Raw genomic sequence first — 26,432 nt, 5'->3', positions numbered from 1 at the left:
GGGGCAAGACGCTAGACGTGGGGAGCGAGGCGGAGACACGTAGGGTGAAGGCACCGACGGCGAGACGGGTGACGGAGAGAGTGCTTCTTTCACAGTAGCCAGCGGGGTTTCCCCCCGAAGCCGGACAGCCATTTTGGGCCCCAGATTTTTAGAGGGCGGGGGCGCGGGGTGCCCTTTTCCTCCTCCTCCTGCAGCGGCTGCTTTTTCAGTTGTTGAGTCAGCTAAAAGTCAACAACAATGTCCTCATGATCCTCCTTCCCGCCCCACTTGGCTGCTGTGCGCGTACCTTGGGAGCTGCGAGGGCTTCTCCCTTTGTCTCTAGCCTGGGGGGCAAGAGACTGTGCGGCACCCGCTGCCTTGGGGGAGGAGGCACATAAGCGGTTAGTAGCTGTTGTTTTTATTTATTATTAATTGTTACAAAACTTTTCACTATGTTTTTAAAATAACCACAGAACAAAACTGTGTATTTTGCTTATCCTAGCCCTGCACTCATGCAGAAACCAGCACTTGGGGATGGCAGGGTACTGGGGCTCTCAGCTTTCACTGTTTCTTATTTTTTCTCAACTCTGAGTCACTTCTTCTACCTCTATCCAACTCCCCTTTACCTCCATCAAATTTGCACCTCCCCCAGTGACAGTGGGATTAGTTTGAGACAGAACAGTAGCTTCTTTGCAATCAGTGGATACCCTAAGTCAGGGGTGGGCAAACTTTTTGGCCTGAGGGCCACATCTGGGTAAGGAAATTGTAAGGTGGGCCACGAATGCCCAGTGATGGAGGGGGACTCCATAACAGATTTTACGGAGTTGGGGGGGAAGAGGGACTCATGGGGTGTGGTGCAGAGGGGCTCTGCAGGGGCAGTACCAGGGACTCCTAGGGGACCTGCTGGCAATGACACCAAGGCGGCCGTACCAGGACCCCACAGGAAGAGGCACCCTAGCTGGGATGGGTGCGCCCCCTGGGTGATTTCAAGGCTCTTGAGGGTGGGGCCATAGGAGACTGGGAGGGGACTGGGCACATAGCTGTTGCGGGAAGCTCATTCAAGGTCTGACCTATTCACTGAGTGATGGCAGCCAACTCAAGTTACTAGTGCCAGCTGACTCAAGTGATGGTTTTTGTATCCGGAGTCCAGGTCAGATTTGAAATTTGGTTCTCTGTTCACCAGGGAGATAATGTAGAGCAGTGGGTGGGCAACCTGCGGCCCGTCAGGGTAATCCTCTGGCCGGCTGCCAGAGATTTTGTTTACATTTGTACGGCCGCCCACAGCTCCCAGTGACCACGCTGTTGGGAGCTGTGGGAAGCGGTGCGGGCCACAGGGATGTGCTGCTCGCCGTTTCCCACAGCTCCCATTGACTGGGAACGGTGAACCATGGCCACTGGGAGCTGTGGGCAGCTGTCCAAATACAAACAAAAGGTCTGGCGGCATACCAGCGGATTACCCTGATGGGCCACAGGTTGCCCATCACTGATGTAGAGAGTACTGCACTGAGATGATGGGCTCATAAACACTGTTCCCTCTAAGCTGTGTGCATGTGCGCGCACACACAGATCTTAAACCCCGTGCACATGGTGAAACACCACGCTCACAAAACTTTGCACAGAAGAAATTTTTTGCACACATGGCCTGTCAAAAATTAGAGGGAACGTTGCTCATAAGAACCTGTCTTATTAACTAGATAGGTGCTTGCATTTTGTATAGGTTGGAGCTTTTTCAAAGTAAGTGGTGTTTATTCCTACATAGAAATAGTTGTAGTAATCAAGTTTAACAGTCACAAATGTGTGGATGACTATGGCCCCATAGACCAATAGAATGGCCAGCGAGTGCAACTGAATCACACTTAAAGGATTCAGAGTAACAGCCGTGTTAGTCTGTATTCGCAAAAAGAAAAGGAGTACTTGTGGCACCTTAGAGACTAACCAATTTATTTGAGCATGAGCTTTCGTGAGCTGTAGCTCACGAAAGCTCATGCTCAAATAAATTGGTTAGTCTCTAAGGTGCCACAAGTACTCCTACACTTAAAGGAGATATTTTCCTCTCATGACTATTAATAGATTAAAGAGAAAATATTTTTATTTACTTTACTACAGTAATGGCCTAGGAAAAAAATAGCACAATGATTGTAAAACCACAAGAAAATGGCAGTGCTCATAGCTTATTTTTTTAAAGTGACTAAATTTCAAATTGATGTTTTCCATTTTGAGTCAGAGAAACAAGAGATTCCATCAGTGTTTTCAGTTCTAGCTCATTTTTGCAATATTTCTAATTGTTCAGCTCATGATTGTCCTCAGCAGAATGTGGCTGCATCACTGGAATAGGAAGAGGTCAATGGGTTAAATGTGCCTTTTCTTCCTTTGCTAGTGTGGAAAGTTCCTCCCTTGTTTTTTGCTGAAGCTTCTGCTGCTGAGTTTCTTGTATGATTCCCGCTGTTCATAACCTGTTCTGTGTAAGTCTTTGAAAGTCTCCCTCAGTTTGTTTTAATTTTCAGACAGATTTTAAAGCCTCCTATTGTGATTAAGGATTGTGTTTCGTGTTTCAATGGGACACTTAAAATTCCTCACTCTCTTCCCCTCTTTCAAGTTGTCCTAGCTTAACATGTCTATCATAATTACACACATTGACATGATGAAGGAGAGAAGATTGCACTGGCAACTATATTCAGGGATTTAAATACTCAGATGTGCAGTTATTGACACCTGTGTACCAGGAGGGTAGAACACAGAAAAAGTTTTCTAAACATATCAAAAGTGTGACTAAAGGCCATGATAGCAAAAGGCTGAAGATGTCAATCATACTGCTTTGATAATATAGTTAGTATATTTAAAGTTCCAGTGTTTCTGAGTTACTGGGCACTGAAAAGGCCATCATCTGAAAATTTTAGAGTGAAAAGAAATTTATGAAAGAAGCTTTACATTCTTAACCATAATATCTATCTGTACAAATACTACAAAACATGGAAGAGTTACCACTATAACACCACCAAGGCATTAGTCTCATAACTTAAAGGGAAGGCACTTAAAAGCACATTATTATACAGAACTACTTATAAATGCTTCCCAGTCACTCCCCTTGTGCACCTGGGAGATCTGGGAAGCAGTGTGCAGAATATTTCTTGGAGTCTTATAGCTCCAAAAATCCTTCAATATGGGCCTGTGTCTTAAAGGCACAATTGAGCCCCTTGATTGGCAGAATGCAATTATCTTTATTGAAATTTATTTAGTTATTTATTTATTTATCGAAATTGAAAATACTGGAGTTTAGCTCACATTTTACAGATAACATCCTGAGATTTTAAATTATCACAGATGGTTAGGCCCTTGACTGATGGTGGCAGAAGGGGAAAAGCAAAATTATATGGTCTAAGACCCAATGGGAGCCTGAAGAAAGAACATCTTGCTCCCTCCTTACTCTCTCCTGCTGCTGTACTGCCCTTTTCATTTCTTATCCAAACACATTAGAGCTGAACCCCTCTTCCACATTTCACCACCACAATTCAGCTTTGATCTAGGATTAAATAATCTGTGGGTGTGAGAAGAAGGGGAGGGGGAAAAAAGAAGCCAATATCTGTACCAGCCCCAATGTAGATGCATTAGCCCTACATCTAACTCTCAACCAGTACCAACAACCTGTAACAGGCCTACACAGAATCTTCCCACTCCACTGCCCTGCAGCACCCAAAACCCTCCCACTGTTGCTTCCTATGACTTTAATCCCACATTATTTTGCAACAAACTGTGAGATAGGGAGGACGGTGCAATAATTTTTCTATTATTTTGTGACTTGCAGTTTGTTCCCTGGAGGATTCAAATCCAGACCTGTCCCGAACTTTCAAAGCTTCTAAAATTGTCAGATCTAGCATAACATTCTTATGGGTGTATATTTTTCATGAATCACATTCTTAGCTCCCATTAAATTGCATGTTCATAGAAAGGAGCTTGTCCTTCAGTAGTCTGATCTGTCTTTCTGGTCTGTTATCATTTGGAGAATAATTCACAGAGGATATAGTTATGCTTATTGTAACTCCACTGACTTAAATTGAGACATCAGGGATGAAGCAGGTCTATGATGTTTAACTACAGTCTAATTTATCTAGCTCTCAGAGATACCATGGTAATTGTATTTCTTCATGAGGGTACTATGGAGAGTATTTGCAATAGTGTTAAAGAGTAGCACAAGAACCATTCCATGTATGATAACCATAACTAAAGCAAAGAACTTAAAAGTTCACTGTCAGTGATTTCTTCAAGCAGTTTCTCACTCTTCCTCACCATTGGCTACATTTTACCCTCAGCTCAGCACTGCTGATCGCCAAATACTTAGAAGAAATTATGGATTTGAAGGATTGACAGCAGACTCCCTTTTAAATCCTTGGTTTCCCGGCATTATGCCATCTTCCAAAAAAGTACAGAGACTCAGGTACTTACAGTTTCTCCAAAAAGGATGTAGTTGGATGAAAGTATTTACAGCATAACAAAATATGTACATTACACAAATTTAATAGGTATGGTATATTCCTGGATGACATATGTGATGTGTACAAAACTATGGCTTTAATATATTTCTCAGAGTGGAGTTCTAAATGCAAATGTCCAGAGACATGGAACTAGAGCAGTGGTTCCCAAACTTTAACAGCCCATGAACCCTTTCACTAAATTGTGAAATCTCGTGAACCCCCCTCCTAAAATGAATATTTCCAGAGATTTAAGTTTAAATTTCCTCCTCACTCCGTGGGACTCCTGCTGCTGGACCCCATTGACCACCCCAGTCAACTGAGCTCCACTGAGCTCAGGCTGCTGGTCTCGCTGACCAACAGGGCTCGGGCTGCCAGCCCCAACTGCCTGACCCCGCTCTCCCTGGAGCTTGGGCTGCCAGCCCCATGCGGAGCACTGGGGTTCAGGCTGCCGCCTCCCCTGCTCACGGGGGCAGGGCTCGGGCTGCCACCCCCAACTGCCTGGCCCCGCTCTCCCTGGAGCTCGGGCTGCCAGCCCCGCATGGAGCACTGGGGTTCGGGCTGCCAGCTCCCCCGCTCACGGGGGCAGGACTCGGGCTGCCAGCCCCAACTGCCCTGCCCTGTTCTCCCTGGGGCTCAGGCTGTCTGCCCTGCAACTGGGTCCCACCTGTTGCCTCCAATGTCCTGGGTCCTCTGGCCGCCATTAGTGAAATTTTTCTGGCGAACCTCCTGTAATGTTCTGCGAACCCCCAGGGGTTCGCGAATGCCAGTTTGGGAACCACTGAACTAGAGCCTAGTCTATATTCCATCTATTGTTGCATTGCTCAAACAGCAAAAAGGGGACTGAGCTGGCTTAAACAGTCTTCAGGTGGAATAAGGTCATTGCAGCTGGCTCTACACTACTCACTCATGAAGTGGCCTGCCTGGTCCTTGATGTAAGTTAAAGCACCCTCAAGGTTACTCCAACTTATGCCCTGCTTCCCATGGTTCCTCCCACCCCCAGTGGGTCCTGGGAATCATCAGATAGCTGTAAAGTAGTGCAGTACAGTTCACTGTACTCTGGCCACACCGCAACACCTCCCCTCCTGAGGGCTCGGACTGGGGCCAACGTAGAGCCCTTCCACCAGTGCATACACTGCCTTAGAGGGCCTGCTCCTACACAAGAGGTATTCTCAGGAAGCAGTTTCTGTCCACTTTAAGGCACCTTTACACTGCAACTTTAGCTGATAAATTCCCATTATAAAAATGTGTACTTTTTCTTTCCAGGGAATATATTTTAAATTTGCAAATGGGTTCTTTCTTGTTCATCATTTTATAGATTTTGCACTGTAACTTGAGTAAGCAGTAACTTAATGGTTGATTAGCAAGATGTTGTCTTAAAAACCTCCTTCAGATCTAACTCCCTCTAACTTTCAGCAGGTGCTCATGTTTGTTTTTTCAAATGTGCATTGATGTAAAATGATTTACTGAAAATGAATGTTCAGATCCAGCAAACCCTAGCCCTCATTTTATTACAAAAAAAAAAAAGAAAAAAAAATTACATTTAAACTGAGAAGATAAAAATTATCTGCAAAAACACTCATTAATCCTGGGGTTTATATGCCATTTCAGACTTGAAGTGGAATATCTAGAATTAAAAAAGTGGATTGTGGGAAGGATACCTTATGATATCTAAGGATATCTTTTATTTATATATATATATATATATATACACACATATATACACACACACACACAAATACACGTATATACACACATAGCTATTTGTTTTAGTTTTATACTGAGTATCTGAGCCTTGGAACCCAACTAGTCTTGCTGACACTGGCCATATCAAATATCTAGTGGTATCAGCCACTAACAAAAACCCCCCAAAAAACAAAAACCAGTAAATATCTCAAATTGAGTTATGTATAGTATAAAAAGGTACAGTATTTAAAAGATTTTGATGATCATTTTCTAAAAAGAAAATGTATTTACTAGGACGGCCCCACAACAGGCTATAAGCTCTATTAAAAAGAGCTGGCCCCATTGTAATACCCAAAAAATTCAATGTGCAACCTTATTTTTACCCACTCTTCCCCCTCCCTACTTCTCCTCACTCTGCCATGGCAAGCAGGTGAGTTTAGAAACATAAATGATATATTTCTGTGACACGCTAGTGAAGTGTGGGTGGAGGTTTGCTGTTAGATGGAAGGATGGGGGAGTCTGCAATGTGCTTACGTCAGGACTGATGAGCCGGAGGAGATATGATGATTCCCATGGCAAGTCAGCACAGAACTCTCAACACAGTGAAGCTCAAAATTCTATACCATGCAGAAATAGATCATGATGAGCAAAAAAAAGTCAAACTAACATTTCCCTGGTGGTGTAATAATAACTGACAGTTGGCTTCACTGGAGTTCATCGGGATTCACATGTATGCAAGTAAGATCACAATCATATGGTTAAACTAGGGAAAACAAAAGCAAAAAATCCACCTTGATTTCTATCCACAGAATACCAGGGTGTCCCTTTGTATCACACCTGCTCTCCAATGTTCATGTGTTGGAACTGTCATGGTTCTGCTGTATCATTGAGCTACTACAGCCTCCAGGATTTCACCATTAAGGGTGGGGTTTGCTTTCAGCCAAGCCTCTTCATCCTCTTCTGCAGTTTTATTTTCCCCTGTACCATTTGAACCAGATTCTCACTTTTGCTCATTTAAAAATGAAAATGTTCCCACAAAGCAGGTGGTCATCTTTCCTGGGCTATTTGCTGTTGTTGTTTCCTTACTAGTCAATGCTAAACCAGTGGTTCAAATTTTCTCTGCTAGTTGTCAGCTCGTTTGCAAATAAAAGGCTGTGCACACTGAGCATCTGCTCCTGCTACAGCAATAAAGTCTCCATGTAAGCTCCTGCATCCATCCTTACTGAGGTCTGTATACTTGAAGGAAGCAACATGATGGAATATGCATTGAAGATGCAAGCCATCCAATTTGAGCTAGAAATGCATTTTAATTTTTTAGCACCTTAGAGAAGTTTTCTGCTTTTAAATTAAACCCAAACCCTCTGATTCCCCAAATTTAATTTTTTAATCTCCGAGAACAAAAATTGACATTTAAACTGATTTTTAAAATTTGAATTCCATATTCTTACATAGTTACCAGACCAAATTAATCCTTGATGTAATTTAGCATGGATGATGGGGTTACAATGGGGATGATTTGACCCTTGGTCTCTAATGTTAAATAAAATAGTTTCAACGTAAATTACCTTTGTCAAGTGTCTTTCATCACATGCCTGTCTTCTTTCCCCTAACTGCCCCAAGCACAAATGTCTCTGCTGCTCCATGGTGGGTAACAGGTAGGAGTCTGGGGTGGATTCTGATAAATAACCTTTATTTAAAAGAGAGCATAGCCCAAGTAAACTGTAGTAGCAGCTACTGCTCGTTATGAGTAGAATTAATATTCAGGGTTCCTTCCTGAGCTGCAGCTCACAGACCTACTAAAGTATTACCAACCTCAAGAAATGAAAAATAAAATGAGATTGGGGCCAAAAATCATGAGGTTTTTTAAAAAAAAATCAAAATAATGTTTTTAGTCTGTCTTTTGGCTTTAACTCTCCTCTACTTCTCTGCCAGCGTATATGGGAGAATTTCAGGTTGAAGAAAGAAAAAACCCAAACAACCTTTAATGCACATAAAAATGCATGCCTTTCCAGGGCTGCTCAGATGGAGGCTCGACTCTACTATCCCCTCACCTCTAAGATAGGGGAACTGCCCTCCCCATCCTCTTACTGTGTTGACTCTTTCCCCTCTTAGTTTATGTCCTTTGATAACAGAAGGGCTGGATGGTAAATAATTTGAGAACCACTGACCTAATATATCATGATTCATGCTCATACATGGAAATTACATTACCTTTTAGAGTTGATGAGATATAGATATTAAAGAACTTTAAACTTACAGCAATCATTTTATATCAGGGGTTCTCAAACTTCATTGCATCACAACCCCCTTCTGACAACAAAAATTACTACATGACCCCAGGATGGGGGAACCAAAGCTTGAGCCCAACCGAGCCCTGCTAGCTTGGGGTGGGGGGACCAAAGCCAAAGCCCTAGCCCTGCCACCCCAGGGCAGGGAAGCTAAAATCCAAGAGCTTCAGCCCCAGGTGGGGAGCCTGTAACCAGGGCAGAAGCCCTCTGGCTTTGGCCACAGGTGGTGGGGCTTAGGCTTCATCTTCAGCCCCAGTCTACAGCAAGTCTAATGCCAGCCTTGGCAACCCCATTAAAATGGGGTTATGAACCACTTTGGGATCCCAACCCAAAGTTTGAGAACCCTTGATTTATATCAATGATTACTATGTCACAATAAAAACAACATGGAATTGATTTAGTCTTTCACAAGGAGTAATGCTTCCTTGACACCCTGCCTTCCGCTCTCCTCAACAGCTTCTCTGGCCAAGATTGGATTGCATTCCTCTCCTGCACTGTTCGCCTGCCTCCTAACAGCTCTGGCTTGGCCAGGGATTTGGAACGGGCAGGGCCTTGTGGCTCTCCCATTTTTAGGGAGAATCCATTGCCCGGGCCCCTGATGCATGCTTGCTTCTGCACCAAAGGAGCTGGGTGCCGGCTGGCGAGACCCTCTGGAGCTGGCTGCTGCCCAGGGAGTCTGGCTGCCATAAAGTGCTCCCTGGACTACTCATGCCCCTTGAGCACCTGCTTCTCAGCAGCTTGGTCACATCATATTCACCACCTAGGGACCTGCCATTGAAGCTGGGTCACTCTCTCCATGGTCCCTGCACACACAGTGGAACTGCCCCTTGTTCCCTTTGGCTGCTCTGCCCCAACTCTGTGGCAGACAGGCTTACAGTCACATGGCCCAAGCTCTGCCATGTGAGCCCGGAACCCAGCCCAGGTGCTGGGGGCAGGCTGCTGCTGCTGACAGACAGATTCGCTCCCGCCAGCTCTGGATACCCAGACCATGAGAATACATGCCTCTGTTCAGGCCCACAGTCAGGCAGCTGGCGGCACTCAGTGCCCTGCCTGCCTGCTGCCGCCATGGTCCTAGCACAGCAGGGAGAGCTTGCTCTGGCCAGGGTTACTGGGACCAATCCTGCAGGGTGGCCCACTGAGCACCCTGGGCTCTGGCTGATGTTGCTGGGCCCAATCCTGCAGTCGGGAGATAGGGTTGAGTACCCTCTGCTCTGGCTGATGCCATTGGGGCTGATCCTTCACTGCCTCATTTTTTCCACCCCTTCTGGCTTTGTGCCCTGAGCAGCTGCCCCACTCGCCCTGCCCTAGTTATGGCCCAGGCAGAAGGTGACAGAAGCCCTTACTGGCCCGGATGAACCCCAAAGTGTTACATCATTCTATACCAGTTTTAGTATTGCTAATATACAACTTCTTTGTTATCCAGAAACAAACCAGAAGCAGGCGATCTCTCCTTTGGCCACTAGATGGCACAGCAGCATCTTATTTTCCCATTGTCAGGTTTATCTCAAGTATCTGATCTGGCAATTAGACTGGATAAACGGACTTCTACTGTATTTGGGGCATGTACTCCAACAGACATGCCAACAGAGACTCCCATATGAAGTCATCAAGTGGAAGCCAACTGGTGTGAGGCAACAAAGGCACCCAAAAGAAACCGTAAGAAGAATCCTTATTTGGGAGAGGTTGATCTCAACAAGCATACAGCAGATGGAAGCAACAGCAAATTACAGAGAAGAATGGAAGATACTAATGTGAGAGCACATTGCAGAAATTGATTCAGGAAGGATGTGAAAACCCAAACCAAAACAAACCACCCCACTCCATCATTTTTGCTTGTCTTATACTGATTGAACAGTTTGTGCCAGATTCTCATTTTTGATCATTTTCCTGACATTTTCTAACCTTACATACCTCTGCTATTGCTACCACTGCTTGGGCAGGGAAGGGATTTTTGATTCCACTTAATGGCAGGGAGAATTTTTCTCTCTTTAAAAAACTGTCCTTGTCAGTCAGAATGGTATTCAAAAGTCACTTTCCGGCAGCTCAGCTGTCCAAATTAATAAGCTACATGAAATTGTAAAATTATTGGATAAATCCTAAAATATCCAGTGTCATGAGGTTCAATGCCTTTCCATTGTAACTATGTTGTACAAGACACTGAAATCATTGAAAGATGTTCTTGAACATTGCTTTAATACATACTCAAGATACTGATAAAGCCAAAGGTCTGTTGATGTCATTGCATCAGTTTAGTTTCATTGCTGTGACCAGACTTCTCTCCCAACTCCCTCCCTTCATATTGAGTCCCTAAGGATTTTGTATTCCAAGATTTCTCTATTTTTTGTATCCCTGAAATTGTGGCCAACATTTCCCTATCAACAGTGCACTAGATTGAAAAGGGAAACTATTAATACCACTCCATAATTAGCTATAAAGCAATGCAAGGTACTCTCTCGCTCACTGCATATACCATATTCCCCAAAGTCTGCCTTCACAGGGAGTAAAACACTACATGCCAGATCCTTAGATGGCATAAATTAGTGCAACTCCATTGCTGATTTACACCAGCTGAGGATCTAGTCCTCGGATTGGAAACCAAATCCATATCTCCCACATCACTGTGCAGAATGTTGACTACCATGAAGTCCTGTTATAATACATTACCATGCTTTCTAAGTTCTGTTTTTTTTTTCTGAATTCTAATCTGAGACACTGGTTTAATGTCATCACCCCATTTGACTTCATTGGAGTTGTTCCCGATTTACACTGGTGTAAGAGAGATCACAACTGGAGTATTATGTCCCCACTAGGGTTTGCACTGATCATTGACTATGCCGTGATGCAAGTAACTTTAGAAGGCAAACAAGGAATTTTATGGACAAATTATAAAGTACAGTTGGATGAACTTGTTTTTGCTGATAACATTGTCCTACTTAGTTCAACACATCGTTTAATGGAATTGATTTATCAACAAGCAGCCATATATTTTGTCATCTATCAATGTCGTAAAAGCAACCATCACAATAGACAGAGAAACACTAATAGTCATTTTACCTATTTAGAGAGAGATGCATTGGTTATGACATGCTAGATGTCAAGTGAAGAATCTCAAAAGCAGCAAACAACTTAAAAAGATTTCAAAAAGTAGCATGATGATTGGCCTTGAAACAAAAATATGAATTTTAACATGGCATCATGTCTATCCTCCTTTATGGAGAAGAGTCATGGAAATCTACAGCAGAAATTTATAAGATCAACTCATTCCAAAGTAATGCCCGTGGAAGATGTTCAAAGTATTACATCTTTTAGGAATTGTCAGCCCCCTTTGACTTCTTTTCTTCCTAACTGGTCTTTCCATGGGACTTTCAACCAACTCAGAGAAATAGTAGGCAAATATGCCTTTCTGAAGTCCAGTGTCCTTGTTTTGCTGTTGTTTTGTTTTGACAGGTGCCGAGTGTCCTCAACTCCCACTGACTTTAAAAGGAGCTGAAGGTGCTCATCATCAGGACAATGTTGCCAAGTCTGTGGAATGGCAGCTGCAGTATGTGAGCATTCACGGGTTGTGGTATTTTGGGCTAGTTTACTTATAGGTTGTTACATTTTGGGCTGCCTCATCTATGTCCCCCAGATGCCCTGGAGCTGCAGAGCTTGGGAGCTCAGTGCCCCGCGGGCCCAGCCACAGACTGAGGGAGTAAGAGCAGCCCTTGGTCACATTGTGCCCCGCATATGATGGGAGGGGGCTGGCACGCAGGGAGCCCATTCCCACTGGACACTCTAGGACTGATTCTCCTTGCCCTTGTCAGTGGGTGGCAGGAGGGGAGGCCCCCAGTGGCTTTGCTCCCCCCCCCCCCCAACTTGTGCGTGCTCAGCCATTGCCTCTCTGCACCCCAGCTGCCGTGAACCCAGAGTAGGCTCTGGCTGAGCTGGGAGGCAGCAGCCCTTTGCCCCCTGCACACATGACACCTCCCTGTTTCAGTGCTGAAGTCATGGTCTTGCTCAATGGGCTCTTTCCAGCACAGCTACTCAGTGGATTCATGAGAGGGTAATGGGCTCTCTCACTGAGGCTGCCGCTGAAGCTGCTTTATCCAGACACCCCCTAGCAGCACATGGAATTCTTTCATGAATTCAGCTCAAATGAATTCATGGCAGAACTCTTTACTAAGGTTTTGTGGGTAGCGTGGGCACATCAGTGCTGAGGTCCTGCAGCGTACTGAGCACAGTGTGACTGCTGCACCCGTGTGCAGCTCCAGTGCAATCTGCCGAGCTCTGCAAGGGTTCAGTTGGCTGCCTGCGTACAGCAAAGTGCTGGACTCCCATCCAGTTCCCGCTTGGCCACCTCCTATTTGCCTTTAACTTCCCTACCCTTGAGCTCACTAAACCCTCTCTTCCACTCCGCACCAATCTAAGAAGATCACAGAGCCCTTTATGGGACACAACTAACAAAATGTGTTCACCGTAGGCTCCCAAAAGAGCAGTATTGAAGTGTGCGCTTACTACGTTCCTTCTCTAGGGCTACTTTATTGCCCATTATTATTTCAGTGGGGAAGGCAGAAGTTGCTAGTTTCATTCAATAATAGAAGAAGGGGTGTGTATTGAGGAGAATGGGGAAGAGCGACTCTTCTTTGTGATGGTGATATGGGAGCAGAACACAAAGGAATATATACTTAAGTAGGATGTGAGAAGTTCAGTCTGACCCATTTTTATTTTCCTTTTTTTTCCCCTTAGAGAAGGGTTTGTGTTTTAAGTTAAGTCAAATACACAAATATGACAATTTATGAAAAGCGCAATGATTTCAAACATGTTTAGTCCTGTTTTTCTCCTTTTTAATATTTTGAAGCTTGTAAACTCTGATCTTTATTTTTAATCTCCAAATTTTTGATCACAACATGATCTTCATTTTCATGAATAGCAAACTGAGGCTTCTATCTCCAGTTAAGTGCACTGCTTTAGTCTACTAAAATCTCTACTCTTTCTAGAGTGGTAGGATTAAGATCTGTTAAAACTTGTAACAGATTTGATTTTTAAAGCGGTAATATAATTTGTACTAGGAATTTAATGAAAGCTCTCATTTGTTATTTGATGTATAGACCAATGTGTTAAGGAAACTTTGTTTCAATAAACCGACTGGGCTACTTTTGGGCTAGTTTAAGTGCCTTTGGGCTATTAATGCAGTAGAAATCTAGCAACCCTGGCTGTACATCACTTGAGCCCATCTCTAAATTAAGCTATAGTTTTTCCCTCTTGCTTATTAATTCTGCACTGAAGATATAATATTGAAAGGTCACACACAATAGCACTTATTTCTCTGGCAATAGACTACATTGTCATACACATCAGATTATGATTTCACTACAGCCTCAAGCTGAGGCACAAGAAATTTGGAAAGGAGAAAATGCTTATTTGTGAACAAATTATTTCAGTAACACACATTCTGTTAACTAAGATTCTTCAGCCTTAGATTGGGGCAGGAACTATGGATTTCTCTTTATCATGTAAAGTGCTTAATGTGTGAGCTTTAAAAATATTCACTATTAATGCATGTGTGTTTAACAGTTAGTTACACACACAATTATGGGCTCCACTGCAGCCCTTGTATGCTGGGTCTGCTATTGTATGTGGAACAGAACAGTTGACAGAACTGCTCTCAGTCACTCCATTACAGCTTCTGGAAGAGGGGCATTCTAGGAGCACAGCTGGGGCAGGATGGACGTGTTGTGGGAATCAGGAGGGTGTGGCCAAGGCAGGTGTCATATTTTGGAAACCGAGGGAGTGTGGCTGGAGTGCACTGCAGTCTGTCTAGTGGCTTCAAAGATGCTGGGGCCACTATAGTAGAGTTGCCTCATGGGCTGCGCTAACATCTGTCCCAGAATCTGGGAGGTGTAAAAGTGATATAAAAGCAACTTTGCCCACCTTCCTTTGCATTCTGGCTTGATGAGAACACAGAATCGAAATTCTCAAATACACCAGTTTTACATGGGTATAACTTCACTGACTTGAAGTTATGAATTTAAAATCTTATGAGATCAGAATCATGCACAATAACTTTTTATGGCTCTGCTGAATTTGATTATTATGTCTACTTAAAAAAAATGTATACATTAGGTGCCGATTCTCCAACCCTCACCCACCACTGAAGTCACTGGAACTATTTGCAGAGAAAAGTACTATTCATGATGAGTAAGGGTGATAGAATCAGGCTCAGAGTGACTAGCATTTAAAGTCAGAAACTACTAACATAATTAACAATGAAATATTCAGTAAGCCAAATTCTGCCTTACATAGGTGTACAATTCTCATTAATTTAAATGGGAGCCTCAGGCACATGTTTCACCCATTGTTTTTTATTCCTGGCCCTTTATTCAAATTAATCTGACCTTCATATGAAAATTCTCACACTCCAATTTGAATAGTGTGAAGGGATTCCCCTAATAAATACAATTCTTAATTCTTTCAGTATGTATTCATAATAAATATCTCTGGGATCTGATATATTTCTATAACCTTAGGCTAGGTCTACATTACAGACCGTACAGCTATACCGCTGTAAGGTCTCCCATATAGTCACTCTATCCCTATGGGATAGAGCTCTCCTGTCAGCCTAATTAAACCACCCTCCATGAGCGATAGTGGGTATGTCAGCGGGAGAGCATCTCCCATTGACACAGCGCTGTCCACACTGGCATTGTTGGTGAAACTTATGTCGGTCAAAAAAGTTTTGCTGACAAAAGTGCTAGTGGAGATAAAGCTCTAGTCATTCTTCTTGTGTGGTGCAATATATACTTGAAGACCATCCCAAAAGATTTTAATGGGTTTTTATTAAAATATGTACAAAATATCCCTCTGCTCTCCTGGTTAATAGCGTTTGAGTAAAAGAAACCAAAGGTTCAGCAGGCCCCACCTACCAGGAATTTACTGAGAACACAGGACAACCACACAGAAGATCAGAAAAATTTTTTGGAAACATTATGGGGCAGATTCTATGGTGTTAGTGTAGGGAGTTGCAAATTACATCTCCAGCAAAGCTCCCTTGAGGAGAATTCACCCCCGAGAGAGCACACTTACCTTCCCTGGGATTTCTGTTTCTGCAGGGGGCAGTTTTGGCTTATGAATAGAAGCCCCATGAGCAAACGCTGGCAGACAATCAAGAGGAAAGTTAATGTAGCCAAAAGCTGTATTAATATAGCATGGAGCCTCCTCTGCACTGAGGAACCCTTTTGAATGGTAAGAGGCCATGTGCAAGCACTGGTAAGGGAATTCTTGACAGTGCAGCTCCAAACAGAACCACATATGGGTAAGGCTGCAGGAGGCTGAGAGGTGGTGCAGAGATACAGGGCTTCTCAGTGATTTCCTGATATTTGGGGCTGCTGGACCTGTGTCTTCCTTCACATGGAATAAATCACTGTTCTTCCTTCCCCACCTCCCAAAAATTAGAGGAAATTCTACAAGAAAAGTCAGTTTCCTGGCCCATCTGTGATTACTTCCACACGGGGAAATGATCTGGCCTCCAGTTTGTACTTAATTCTGACTCAGGCTAAACTTGTAGAGAAACTAATGGGAGTTCTGCCTGAGTAAGGCCTGATTATAACTGACCAAGGATTTGGTCTACAACTGTCTTCAGTGACTCTGGAACTTTGTGGCCTTGTCTATGCAAAAAATTTTGTAAAAGTTCACAGTGTTAACAACAGAATATCAGCTCCACTGGTGGAAACAATGTTGGGAGCCTTACTATAGGCAGGTTATCAGTTCCCACTGATGTTTTAGGCACTATGTTACCTACACTTTAGAGCAGGCCAAATTGACGTGCTTAAAAGGGTGGCACAGCAGCTGGCAGGGGCAGCCTATCCACAGTGGCCCCTCTCCCAACATTGGGAATGCTGGTGAAGCTGAACCGGGCATGGCAACAAAAGGAAATTTTTGCAAAAATTATCTACAGGGCTTGTGAAACGATAAAATGGTTGTGTTGCTGCAGGCTAAGTCCTCTGTACCTTCATAGTTCAATCAGGAAGAACTGGTTGCAAAAACCTATTGATGACTTGGGTTTCACAATACTTGTCACAAGAACTTTTTAAAATGTCACTTTCTGGTCAAGGTCACACGTACACTGCATCCAATTACAATACAAACCTGTCTTTCTAAAGATAATGTGAACCAACCAAACCAGTGACTGATTCAGATTTCAGCATATAATAAAACAAAGCACAGCAAATGCTCACATTACAATACAAAATGACTATTACAATAAAATAAACAGATCTAAAAAATAAGCTTCTTTTTTTTCCCCCATTTGAGTAATCTTGGCACAAGCAAAATTTACTTGTCAGAACATGAATATATAGAGTAAAAATTAAAGGTAAACTACAAAGCAAGAAACAAAACAAAGTGTCCTTTTTTGCCTCTGTATCCTGCACAGTGAAGCCAAAGAGTTTTTGGTTTTCTGCATGTTTTCTACATTAGAAATTTAAAAAGTCTTGACTTCCCTCTTGTTGGTGGCAATGATACTCTCAAAGGCAACTGTTCATTTGTCAGGTTCAAATGTGGCATTTCTATGTTTAGGGAGAAAAGTTCTCAGCCGCAGATGTTTAAAATAGTGGGCCTGGGGTGGAGTATACTATCTCTTGAGCTCCTTAAATCTCAGTCGGGTAAAGTGAGATAGCAAGGACCTCATGTCATAGGCTTGTTCACACTTTAGTGGCCTGTCTAAACAGCAGACTTAGCTTATTTATTATAAAACAGACTAATTTTAGAGAGGAACTTTTGGTTAACAGGTCTCAAATGGGTCATTCAAAAACACAAGTGTACACTTTTTGGAAAATTTAGGCTTAAAGGTCCTATAGAAAGCTTCTGACAGAGCCAGGAATAGAATCCAGAACTCTAAAATCTGTGGATCAACCAGAAGAACAAAAACATAAAAAATCCTTCCACCTGTTATGGTAACTGACTAGAGCATTAGTAGGTAGAATTGGTTGGGAATTTTCCATTGGAAAATAATTTAAATAGAAAATGCACTTTCCACAGCACCATAATTTTGATTTTTTTCAATCAGGAAAATTGAAATATTTCATTTTAGGTTTCAGACAGAAAATCCAAAATATAAAATATTTCAGATCAGTTTGACCTGAATCAAAATATTTCATTTTATGAACTGACCCAAAACCTTTCATTTTCAATCAGTTCAACAAACTCTGTCTCTATCATGGCACATTACCTTATGGAAGTTATACTTTGGGTCAACATCTTCTATATGGACTACATCTCCCATTAGGCAATATGGATTTTCCTCTGACTGAACTCTCCAGCTGGGCCACGAAGTAGTTCAGATCTCCTTCTGGGGATTTATACTGTACAATTGTAGACCACTTCCCCAGTGCGCTATGGGTGGGGAAGACTCAGGCCTGCCCACTACTCCAGGTCCCAATCCAGGGTCCCTAAGAATAGCAACCATGCACCTCCACATCTATTTAATAAAACTGCTTTCAGTTCCCCGGGCCACTTCCCCACAGGCCCAGCCTTCACTAAAGCTTCACCCTTATCTCAGGGCTCTTTTATGTTAGGCCTAACAGCCAGCCAGGAGTTCTTCCTTGCCCCCCTGGTACCTTCCAGCACTAAGCTGTCCATGGTGCTGTAGTTCCCTTTGTCCAGGCAGGCACCTCCTCTGGCTCCAGCCAGAAACTAACAGTTAGTACTGCTGCAGCTCCTTTTTATAAAGCCATACTGGGCCCTGATTGGCTGCTCCCTACGGCCTTTGACTGGCTGCTTCCTTTGCAGCCTCCCCTCCCCCCTGACTGGCTGCTTCCTACACAGCCTCTCTAGGTTGCTTGGAGGACTTAGCTCCACTACTCTTTTCCTGGGATGAGTATATCAGGATCCTGAGGCCTCCAGAAGGGGGCCTCTGGGCCTAGTCCACCCTGTCACACAGACAATCATTATCTTGGGTTATTTTAAACATACAGATGAGCCCATCCTGGCCCTTTCTATTCAGGGAGAAGATCCTAACTTCCAAACGCGAATGGCTCCCACTACATAGAATAATACATAATCGTAATTATAGAAATGGAGGGATGGAAGGAACTTCAAGAAGACATCTTAGCCCTGTTCTTATAAACCTCTAATGATGGGGATGCCACAGTCTCCCTTGGAAGCCTGTTCCAGTACTTAACTATTTTTATGTATCTAGTTCAGTAGTGCTATATGTTATTTTTAAAAATATGTATGGCTTCAACATTGCTCTCCATGGAGCAGTAGTGATTTTTAACAGCACTATTTTTCTTTCAGCGGTGTCATTTTTATTTACATACACCTTACTGCACTCACTGAATAATATGAAACCTATTAGTAAAAATAGTTGTTTAAAGTTAGTGGAAGAATTTACTCTTTTCCTATATTTTGTACAGTACCTGTCTACTAATGTTGCATTTTGCTGTTTGAGATCCAGTCCTGCTAACATGCACATGAGTAATTTTCTTCATGTATGTATATAGTTCCACATGTGAGAGTGTTTGTACCAGCAGGCCCTTACTGTTAAATGTAAGGTTTACTAAAATGGAAAGCTTGCAGTGCAAATGACTTATTAAATAGTTAATAAAAAAAACCCAGATAGAATGTCATGTCAAAAAGCTGGAAACAAACAACTATGCACTCTGTTCCTGTGAATTAAGCTAATTAAGAAACTAATTAAGAAAGATGAAATTCAGGGCCTCATTTTCTACTACATAGATTACTGCCATATACTGGAGTGGAACTCCTAGAGGTTCCTTCTACTTCTTTCTTCAACCCCCTCAATTTCCTTGCTTTCTTCCTCCAGCAATTCTAATCCAAGTCCCTTATTCTAGATCAGTCCTTCCATTATCCTCTTACTTCTCTTTCCTTCCCTATCTTGAAATGGTAACTTTCCCTTTTTTTACTATGCTCCTACAGTATATTTTTTCCCCATGCCACCTTCATACTCCCACCTTCTGTCTGTTTCCTTATTGTACTTTCTCTCTCACCTGATAAGGTTCTCAACCCAGAATATTCATCTGCCCAACATTCAAATCAACAGATACCCAAGGTGTGGTGGGGGAGAGCTTTTCAAAGTGCTGCCTGTTTGTATTGTTGAATGCTTTTATATATGTTATCATGGATAATCATTCCCGTGATGTCATCACTGTATCATAATAGATTGGGACTTGGTATTTCTGATGGTTGGGAAAAGGAAGAAGAGGTGAAATTACAAACTGTAGATACAACTTAGAGTCAATTAAAAAAGGAAATAAAATGTGAGCCAGTGTATAACATTTGTTGTACTTAGAACAATTTTCATTCTTCTATCTCTAGCTTTAATTTTTCCTCCTAACTGATAGTGGACTCTCCCTATTATGATTTATTTTATTGGTGCAAAAAGAGAGCAAATATTTCAGTGCAGATTTACAAGAATTATATCAAAATCAAAAAACTGTGGCATTTTGTTTTACTTGATGTCAACTGTAGGGCCAATGTTAATCTTTTCTTATTTAAAAAATTTGATACCGTTAACAGGAAGGTAGAAGCTAGTTTTTTTTCTGATTCAGTCTCTTTTACTGATATTGGCCCAGGGGGAGGAGGACCTCATCTGAACCAGAACAAAATAAACCTAAGAAAAAGATTGCTTAGAGATTTAAAACCATGAAAAATGGTGCTGCACAGAGAGAGGTTGGTCTACCAGCCTGAGTAGTACTGAAAGACAAAGGAATGCTCCCTCTTAAGCCAGGGAGTCACAGTAAAACTGTTCTGCTGCAACTATAGCCTACTGGCAATAATGGTCTCAGTTGTCCTTGCCCCTGGAAATTCACAGAGAAGTGTGGTGATTCACTAGGTGGTGAGAGAAATCACACTCTTCTTGGTTCTTCAGGTCATGATTGTTGGCTGTAGGGCATAATAAACATAGCTAGTTATAGGGAAACTGCAGGTGACAGATTTCTAATTAAGGTTATGCTGAACCATAGTGGGCAAATAATGTAACATATCTGCAGTTCATGTACAGTTTTAATTCCATTCATCAATGGATGGATTCATTGTTCAATATCTTCATAAATGATCTGGAGGATGGTGTGGATTGCACTCTCAGCAAATTTGCGGATGATACTAAACTGGGAGGAGTGGTAGATACGCTGGAGGGGAGGGATAGGATACAGAAGGACCTAGACAAATTGGAGGATTGGGCCAAAAGAAATCTGATGAGGTTCAACAAGGATAAGTGCAGGGTCCTGCACTTAGGACGGAAGAACCCAATGCACAGCTACAGACTAGGGACCGAATGGCTAGGCAGCAGTTCTGCGGAAAAGGACCTAGGGGTGACAGTGGACGAGAAGCTGGATATGAGTCAGCAGTGTGCCCTTGTTGCCAAGAAGGCCAATGGCATTTTGGGATGTATAAGTAGGGGCATAGCGAGCAGATCGAGGGATGTGATCGTTCCCCTCTATTCGACATTGGTGAGGCCTCATCTGGAGTACTGTGTCCAGTTTTGGGCCCCACACTTCAAGAAGGATGTGGATAAATTGGAGAGAGTCCAGCGAAGGGCAACAAAAATGATTAGGGGACTGGAACACATGAGTTATGAGGAGAGGCTGAGGGAGCTGGGATTGTTTAGCCTGCAGAAGAGAAGAATGAGGGGGGATTTGATAGCTGCTTTCAACTACCTGAAAGGGGGTTCCAAAGAGGATGGCTCTAGACTGTTCTCAATGGTAGCAGATGACAGAACGAGGAGTAATGGTCTCAAGTTGCAGTGGGGGAGGTTTAGATTGGATATTAGGAAAAACTTTTTCACTAAGAGGGTGGTGAAACACTGGAATGCGTTACCTAGGGAGGTGGTAGAATCTCCTTCCTTAGAGGTTTTTAAGGTCAGGCTTGACAAAGCCCTGGCTGGGATGATTTAACTGGGAATTGGTCCTGCTTCGAGCAGGGGGTTGGACTAGATGACCTTCTGGGGTCCCTTCCAACCCTGATATTCTATGATTCTATGATCAGAGTTCTCCTTAAATTCTATCATAGCTTCATTGGACTGTAATGCAAAAAGTTAATGGCTACAGGGCAATGGTCGAAGGTAAAAGTCATTGCAGATGTGTATTTCTAAGTAGGTAGCTGATGAACAGAAATACATGACCTGATTCTGCTCTTAAGTATACCAATTTTGCACTCCAGTAATTCCACAGACTCCAGTAGAGTCACCCCTTATCAAGAGGAGAATCAGGCTCAGGGAATGTAGAGAAAGTACTGGTGAATGATGGAGGAAATATCAGTATTAATTGAGCATTATAAATCAAAATAAAGACAAGGAGTTTGATTCTGTTCTTAGGTCTTGTCTAGATGAGAAAGTGGCAAGTGAGAAGGTTTAAACTAGCTCAAAATAAGCCAGTCTGAACAAAAATAAAAATGTCCACACAGGATTGCATTGGTTTAACTGAATTGATTTAAAAAACAATTTAAGTTAAACTGGTGGGATTAGTTTTTAATATAAATATCATGGTAACTCGGAAGGGAATCAGGCTAAAGGGAATGTCTCTCTTGGAACAGAATGCTGTGAAGCACGTTAGGAATGGCGGCCAAGCAGACTGAACTCAGGACTTCTTGGATTCCTGGACCTTCTGGATTTTCTCAGCAAGACTCTCCTTCAGTTCAGAATAGGCTTTTTGTAGATCATTATGGATGATGATCAGGTCAAAAAGGCCAGGTTCATTACTAAGTTCCATGTTGAATGCACCCCTTGTGCAAGCTTCAGGAAATTAGGTTCCATCTGAGAACTAGAACCACCCCAACACAGTTAGGATATTTTGTGACTTTGTGGTCACAGAGGAAGGGGCAAGACTCACTCCTTTGAGGATTTTTACCCGATTCCTGCTCAGTTTGTTGAACAGGTTGCCAATTTTATTGAGAAGGAGTATGTTTAGTGGCTGAAGAAGGGGGCAGGGAGATGGATTATCTGGCTTCTATTTGAGCTCCCCAACTGACCTTATGACCTCAGAAAAGTCACTTGAAGCTGAAGCGCAGATGGATTATTTGTAAAATGGGCATAATAATCCCCTTATTAAATATAAAGTCGATAGTATACTACAGTAATACAGAAATTTGAAACACTGCATTTTACAATACTGATACCACAGAATTGGGGGGTTGGCGTTGGAGGGTACGTGTTAGTGGTTACTATAGTGTAGAACACTGTAGTATTTATACAAGGGTTACCTTCAATCCAGGGTGATTGTAAGGTTTAGTTATTGGTTGTAAACAACTCTGAGATCTTTGAATGCTACAGAAGTACAAAATTATGAGCTGAGAGATTAATTTCTAATACAATACTTAAATATAGGCAAAATGTAATTTTTTAAAATGTGTATGACTTTCATCAGTATCACATGATAGGCTCTTGTGTGAATTGACTGCAGCCCTCAATACAAACATGGCATTCCAGAATGATAAATCAGAATGAAAACCTTGGGAGACTGACATTCTTTAGTATTTAACTCTTGTGCCCTACATAAAAATATACTGAAAAGTATTGATTAAGGCATGATTGTCCATAAACAATCCACAGATATTTTAGGTAGATTACCTTTCCTTCTGTTGGAATCAGTGAAGTTGCTGCAATATTCCCCAACAAATCCAAAGTATAACAAATCATACTTGTTAGAAAGAACATACGGGGCCCCATTTTCAGAAGCAGAAGTTGAAAGCCTCTCAATTTGTATGTGAAAGGTTTTGAATGCCCATTTTTAGGTGCGCCAGTACATTTGGATTTGGATTGATTCTGATTTCATTTACATGGTGTTTATCAGGAGTAACTGATAAACTGATATCGACTGGTTTTAAACTAGAGTCAGTAGCTATGAGGAAGCAGGAGGACACCGTGGGGTCTGACCTGCTGTGATGGGTTGTCTATAAGGAGTCAGTTGCCTTGTATTTCAATTCAGAAAAAATCCAAGTAGTATTTCCCTGGAATTATTTCTTCTTCAAGTATTTGTCCACACAGATCCCGGTGTAGCTGTGTGTCCCTCGTGTACATGAGCCTGGAATCATTTAGCTGTCAGTGTCTATTGAGGCTCACATCTGATGCCCCTGAAGTGAAGGTATATAGGGTGGAATGGCCTCAACTGCCACTAGGATCCTTCTCACAACCCATCGCAGCAAGGTGGAGACCACATGTCCTCCTTCTTCCTTGTAGCTCTTTGTTATTTGTTAAATATCATTTAAATCTGTTGGCTTAAAAAAGAAAGAAAAGGACTTTTTTCTTGTTTCTCTCAGGTCTTGCCTTGGTGCTGAAGGTCAGGTCCAATGGAAAACCCTAAATTTCTGGGCATTAAAATATGTCCAGTCTGTAAGACAGCCATGCCTTGTAATGATGGACCTACAAAATCCCTTTGTTTGGGAGAATCCCTTTGAGTTAATTAGAAGCAAGATTGGGTCCACAGACTCCTGGGAGTTTTTAGTCTGCAGAGAATGCCAGATCAAGGCCATAATACTTTAAAGCTGAATTTTTTGGACTAGTTTTGTAAATAATTAGTTGATTCAGGAGTTTTTAAATGATCATTTGGGGTTTAATAAAATGTAAAATAAAGTGTAATCAAGCATGAAATTTAACTATAAATAAAATGTTCATAGCACTAATCTACTTTTGTGAACTTGAAATCAAAAGACAGTCACTGACACAAGGAAACAAAAATGTTCTCTAGAGAGAACCAAACAATAATTTCTGGACGTTGATTTCAGACGGAGGGCTCCTTTGAAATTTCCACTAATGAGGAAGGTAGGCACTGGGACCAGAACAGAGGTGGATGGCTATGAAAGAAGTCTACTGTTAAAAAGAGGAAGAGGAGCATCTAATGGCCTGTATACAGGGACAGAAAACAAACTCCATAGAGAATTAGTGTATTATCTTCACAGTAATCTTTGGATGTATGATGCTGTTCAAACTCCAAGTCACATGGTACAGGAGCATCAGCAGAAAGTATCCCTCCGGCATTACAGTCTATCCCTGGTGGAATTGGACACTAGGAATACAGTACCCTGAAATGTCTGGGTTGGCAGCATTTTCCAACCTGGCCCTCCCTAGGTTCCTTTAAGTATTGTACAGCATAGAAAAACCAAAAAATAATTACTCATGTTGCAGACTATCACGTGATGAGAAACAAAGACAATTTCTTATTCTTTGACTACAGCTTTAAGGAAGACATTTTCCCCAAATCAGTTTCAGTGTGTCATTTTTGTCTAATTAGAGATATCAGTGCATTTATTAAAACCAATGTCTGTAGGAGCAAATGTCCCTAAGGAGGTCCTCAGGCTAGTGAACTAGATTAAGGCTTATAAAATCAACATGTAATTAGATTAAGGTAAATACCAATAGTTTATACAATGGGAGAATTAAATGTATGCCAAATTTACTTACAAATACTTATAAAGCTCTCCATCTAGAATGTTACATTCTTTCTGTATTTAACATTTATTGAAATACCAGGGATCACATTAGAAAAAAGAATGTTTCTGCTTCTCATTTCTCTGCATGACTGGATCATAACCTGACATGGCACTTAAAAGGACTGGGCCAGACCCTGAAAGGGTCTGAATACTTGCAAGTCTCTGTCTGTAGAAATGCAAATGTTCAGCATGACTCAGGATCTGGCCCACTATCATTACTATAAGTTTTAATAGAAAGGTCTGTTAAGAAACCCTCTTCTGTTTACCTTGGTGACTTTTCATGAATATTTTTTGAATGAGTCAACATGTTATTGCTGGATGCTTTCCTTCTTGCTTAGCATTTGTGAAACCTGATATTCCAAAGGCCCTGTAGTTCCTACCTGTTTTCATGGTAACTTACACATAGGAAGAAACAAAATAATCTTTTACACATGAATTACTGTGAAAAATTACTGAAATTTTGCCACTGGGGACAACAGGCATATTGAAATTTGCAGTAGCTTTCTCAGAAGGGGCTGTAGGAAAGTACATTTTATCAATGGGGAACAGAAGCACAAAGAGACTAAGTGACTTGCCCATGGTCTGAGAAGCCTATGGTAGAAACAGGGAAATGAAACCCACCTCTCCTGGGTCCAAAGCAAGTACCTTAATCACTGGGCTATCCTTCCTTTCCTCAGAGTGGGCTGCAGATTGCTCAAAACGGCTGGGAATGTAACATTATTTAAACTATAAATGGGCTGGGTTACTGGAAATATAGGAATAATAATCTCATTTTGCCACTTCTCCCTGCTGACAAGGCAAGGTACCCATGTAAAATGTCTAGCATAAATTAAATCTGTCACAGGCACCAATACTTTTTTTAGCCTTAGAATTAAATTATGTTAAATTCACAACATTGGGGGAAAAGGTGATTTCAACTATTATTGTTTTAATTGAGTATCTTGAATTTTTAACTGGTTTGGCCATGGAGGATGATGGATACAATGAAAAAAAATCAAGGTTTACTTTGCTCCAGTTATCAAATTGTTAACATTCACTTACTGGAATCCCCAATAGTAAAAGTACATAAGAAAAATATATTTTAGTGTGCTTGTGTTCCTTATTATGTTATTTATGTCTTCAGTAAGGATTCCTGCTATGTATTCCAATACTGTATGAATGGCAGATTCTATGAACAGATGGCATTTTACATATTTATTGAGTGTATGTACATAACAAATATATGCTGTAATAAAATGTATAGAGAAAAATCATAAAATTTTTCAATGGCTGGGCAATTAATTATCTGCATTAAAAAAATTAGATCTTGTTTGAGTTCCATGGTAGATTTTAAATGTGTCCTGAAGAATCATTATCATATAATATGCTACAGTGTAGCAATGGGTCCTAATAAAAAACCCAAGCTCTAAATGCCTCGAAACTTTTTGGAAGTTTGGATCTAGAGCCAAATGTGACATACTTGTCACATTTCTACTATTTAAGGTTTTGTTGCCTAATCCTCCCATCCTTCTGCTCTGAATCTGGAAGAAAAGTTGAAATTTTGAAATATTCTGTGCAATGAACTATTGTGAAATAGTATTTTTGGAAAAATCAA

General features: G+C 41.8%; 1 long non-coding RNA gene across 5 annotated transcripts; it reads left to right on the top strand.

Moving 5' to 3' along the window:
• The first annotated feature begins 5 nt into the window (after positions 1–5).
• LOC140917212 (uncharacterized) lies at positions 6–26,399 on the top strand. 5 transcript variants are annotated; one of them, XR_012160748.1, is made up of 5 exons: positions 6–380; positions 2,357–2,441; positions 4,287–4,411; positions 9,843–11,964; positions 21,947–26,399. It is a non-coding gene; the product is annotated as an uncharacterized lncRNA (long non-coding RNA). The 5 variants fall into 5 exon arrangements; XR_012160749.1 differs by lacking the exon at positions 2,357–2,441; XR_012160751.1 differs by having other exon boundaries at positions 2,357–4,411; positions 23,669–26,399.
• Positions 26,400–26,432: the final 33 nt, after the last annotated feature.

The sequence above is a fragment of the Lepidochelys kempii genome, chromosome 9, assembly GCF_965140265.1.
Source record: "Lepidochelys kempii isolate rLepKem1 chromosome 9, rLepKem1.hap2, whole genome shotgun sequence".
Taxonomy (NCBI): Eukaryota; Metazoa; Chordata; order Testudines; family Cheloniidae; genus Lepidochelys; species Lepidochelys kempii.
The sequence above is the reverse complement of the archived record's forward strand: the minus strand, read 5'-3'. Positions and strand labels throughout refer to the sequence as shown.